General features: G+C 33.4%; 1 long non-coding RNA gene across 2 annotated transcripts; it reads right to left on the bottom strand.

Moving 5' to 3' along the window:
• LOC108660766 lies at nucleotides 1,281-2,943 on the bottom strand. Of its 2 annotated transcripts, none has more exons than XR_001926442.1 (3): nucleotides 2,907-2,943; nucleotides 2,152-2,234; nucleotides 1,281-1,320 (listed from the first exon to the last, which is right to left on the bottom strand). It is a non-coding gene; the product is annotated as an uncharacterized LOC108660766 (long non-coding RNA). The 2 variants fall into 2 exon arrangements; XR_001926443.1 differs by lacking the exon at nucleotides 1,281-1,320 and adding an exon at nucleotides 1,752-1,790.

The raw sequence follows: 3,888 nt of genomic DNA, 5'->3' as shown, positions 1-3,888 counted from the left end.
TTGTTTAACGGTTGATTCTACGAATACTTGGATAGTAGATTCTAGAGACACTAACCATGTTTGTAATTCTTTACAGGGGTTTCAACAAAGGAGAAAAATGAGTAAAGTTTAGTTTCGGATGAGGATGGCAAATGGCACATTTGTTTTAGCATTAGTAGTGGAGCCATTATTCTTCAATTTCCTTATGGTCGTAGCTTAGTTTTGGAAAATGTTTATTACATTCCAGAGACTTATAGAAATTTGATTTCTATTTTTTGTTTAATAAAGTTTGGATATTCAATTTATTTTAGTGAGACACTATTTATTTGAATAAGGATTTTATTTGTTCTGGAATTGTAAGATATAATCTTTATTTCCTTAAGCCTACAACTTATTCTACAAATGATGTACAAGTAATGCGATTTAAAATTGGAAGAGTTAAATAATCTAGCATAAATCAAAATTATCTTTGGCATATGCATGTAGGTCATATCCTTATAAAGGATGGTACTCTACTAGACATGGTTGAGGGCCCTTTGCCAGTATATGAGTTTTGTATTGAAGTAAAAATGACCAAAAGGCCCTTCAAGGCTAATGGTAACAAAATGCCAAACCTTCTAGACTTGGTGCACACAAATGTGTGTGGACCAATGGATGTAAAAGCTAGAGGAGGATATGAATATTTCATAACTTTTATTGATGACTACTCAAGACATGGCTGTCACGACCCGATATTCCCCTCCAGCCCGTGACAACCGTCGCGATATCCTGATAGATATTCCTTACTCGGAATGCCAACCTGAACCCCGCAAGGCTTTAATATCAGTTTTCTCACATCTCTTGTGAGCAACAATTGCTAATATCATATTTTAAAAGATTATAAGCTATTTTCAAGCCAAAATAATAAAAAAATAATTTTTATCTCTAGGGGGTATTTTGGTAATTTTTTCTCAAAAATTTTGAAACTAGATAAAAATGTAGTATGCGAGTACAAAACACATAATTCATAATAAAAAATAAGTTTAAACGTCCAAAACCTTCATTTAAAATGAAATTATGATTATTTGGATATAATAATAAAAAATAAAAATATTTAATAAAATATTATATTTTCTTATAAAATAATATTTTTAGAGTTATACGTATATAATTTTTATAGCGTAAAAACAAAATAAATTCATACATACTGTAATACAGTAAGCCAAAGTATTTAATTTAATTTACAATAACCAGTGAGCCCCTGAATAACCAAAAGTAAGGAGGACTGTGAACCTACAGTTTGGAGGATGCAAATCCAATGGTAGCCTCGATGAAATCAGCTATCTACAGCCTATTCAGAGTCTGAAATGGGTGGAAAGGAGGGTGGTGAGATTATATAATCCCAGTGAGTAAACAAACATCATTCAAAATATCTAAAGTCGAGTAAAAAGAGACGATTGAAATATTCCATCTAAATATGTATTTCATAACATAAACATTCATTTCATTTAAATAGTCAACATGGCTTATGAGTATCTTAAAAGCTTGGCTCCTGCCAAAATCATTCTTAGGAATACCTTGGCTGAGGCATTTAACCAAGTCCGCCAAGGTTGTTAAAAATTTTGTATACACATAAACATATTTTTAGTTTGAAAAACACAACCGTTTCTTGGCGTTAGCTGAGTTCATCATCACGAGGTGGTTCGGCGTGATGTGAATTCTAACCATACCTCAGGAGATACCCTACGCGCCTCTCTGACCGAGGTACATATATAACCGGATTCTGTGCCCCTCTAATAAGCTGGTCCACATAACCTACCCACTGCAGCAAGCTAAACCCACCATACAATAAAATTTTTGACAGCATGACATGACTAATATTATACTACCTAGCCTGTAAATGTAAAACAGAACAATTCATACAGTTCACAAACCATAATTTCAGCCAGTCATGCCAACACATTATCATAAGCCATCAATTAGAACCATAAATTTACAACACATCAAATGGTCTCCAATTACTCTATTTTCAAATTCCTCATTCAATTTCAAGACAATTTTTAAAATCATTTCATTTAAACACATTTTGTTTATAAAACCTAAAAATTAACCATTTAAACTCATTTTCCATAAAATTCACAAAATCGGATAAAAACCACTTTAGATAATTAAAATGATGATAAGGTTACTCACTATTTCGGGAGTCGAATTTCTAGAGTACTCTGACTATCGATCCTCGGGTACAATTTCTTTGCCCTTAGCGGAGGATTCACCACCTAGACATGATGTAAAATCAAGCAATTTACCACATTGGTGCTAAACCGTTATAAAACTATATGGATGCATGAAATGGAATGCAAATTATTCAGATTATCGTCTAAATGCGGTGTTCTACACAAATTCAATTGTGTAGCTAAATGAAACGATATTGGCCCAATTCGATCTATCACCCGATTAATTGGCCAATATGTCCGATTCAACTCCAATTAACTCCATTTTTCTTTCAATTCTCCAAACCATCAAACACAAGTCAAATAGCATAAAATTTAGCAAAATTATCTTCACATTTACTCTTGAAAATTTCGGCCATGGTAGGTGCATCAACACTATAATTTTTCCTACTCGATTTTCTCACCATAATTCATCATTTCCTCATCAATTCACTTGAAATAAAAATAAAAATCATCATCAATATTCCACATGGAAAATTCGGCCAATGATGGGTGATGGGAGAAAATGAATTTTTCTTGTTGGTTTTTCATGCTACACATCATTAACTAACTAAAAACACTAACATATCTTAAAATCTAACCAAATCAAGCATCAAAACTCCTCCCCCCATGTCCAGCCAGCAAGAGGCCCATCATGAAACCATGTGATTCAACCATGGAAAATGCAATAAAATTCATGGGAAAGGTAGATCACAAGTCAAAGTCAAGAAATTTTACCTTTTGTCACTTGATTTTTTGAAATTTTGTGAATTTCTCTTGAATTTCTTAGCTAGGTTTTTGTTCTTTTTCTTTTCTTCCCTTTTCTTCCTTTGGTCGGCCAAGAGAAATGAGTTGGGAGAGTTTATGTGCTGATTTTTAAGCCAAATATTTAATGGATGAAAATTTGACACATGTCACCATTCCATTGGTCCATGTGTCATACTTACCCATTAAGCAATCTCTCTCCACCACTTAAATTTCCTCAATTATCCATGATAATATTGGGTAAAATCCATGTGCTAGACAAGTGTTGGGTGGTGTAAAATTACCATTTTGCCCCTAGGATGGCAAAATGACTATTTTACCCCTATGCTTGAAAAAATGTCGGAATTAAAATTTTCACTTCTCAAACTCAAATTATTCTCCAAATGATCAATTTTAGTCAAAAATTTCATCCAACACTCACATCTTAACGTCGGGTGGCAAAATGACCATTTTGCCCCTAGGTCATGAAAATTTCAATTTGACTCCAAATCGGTCTTTGAACTCCGAATCACCATTTTAAGTCATTCTGGGGTTTTAAATTCTCAATTTCATTTAAAAATCTTTATTTGGTCTAGTTCGAGGCTTAATTCAACTTAGTTGCACCACTAGGTACACTATCGACTTTTGATGATTTTTCGGGGCTTTCCAAGTATGCAAGGATATTGTCAATCACATGAATGACATGGCAAGTATTTAATAAGGTCGGGCTTGACAATGGCTCTATGTACTTAATGCACAGAAAAAGTGAATCCTTTGAAAATGTTCCAAGAATTTAAAGTCGAAGTTGAAAAGCAACTGGGCAAGCTATTGAAACAACTTTGATAAGATCGGGGTGGTGAGTATTTATTATATGAATTTCAGCAATATCTCACTAACAATGGGATAATTTCCAATTTGTCAGCACTGAGAACACCTAAACATAATGGTGTTGCTAAAAGAAGAAATAGGGCTCTTT

The sequence above is a fragment of the Theobroma cacao genome, chromosome 2 (genome assembly GCF_000208745.1).
Source record: "Theobroma cacao cultivar B97-61/B2 chromosome 2, Criollo_cocoa_genome_V2, whole genome shotgun sequence".
Lineage (NCBI taxonomy): Eukaryota > Viridiplantae > Streptophyta > Magnoliopsida > Malvales > Malvaceae > Theobroma > Theobroma cacao.
The sequence above is the reverse complement of the archived record's forward strand: the minus strand, read 5'-3'. Positions and strand labels throughout refer to the sequence as shown.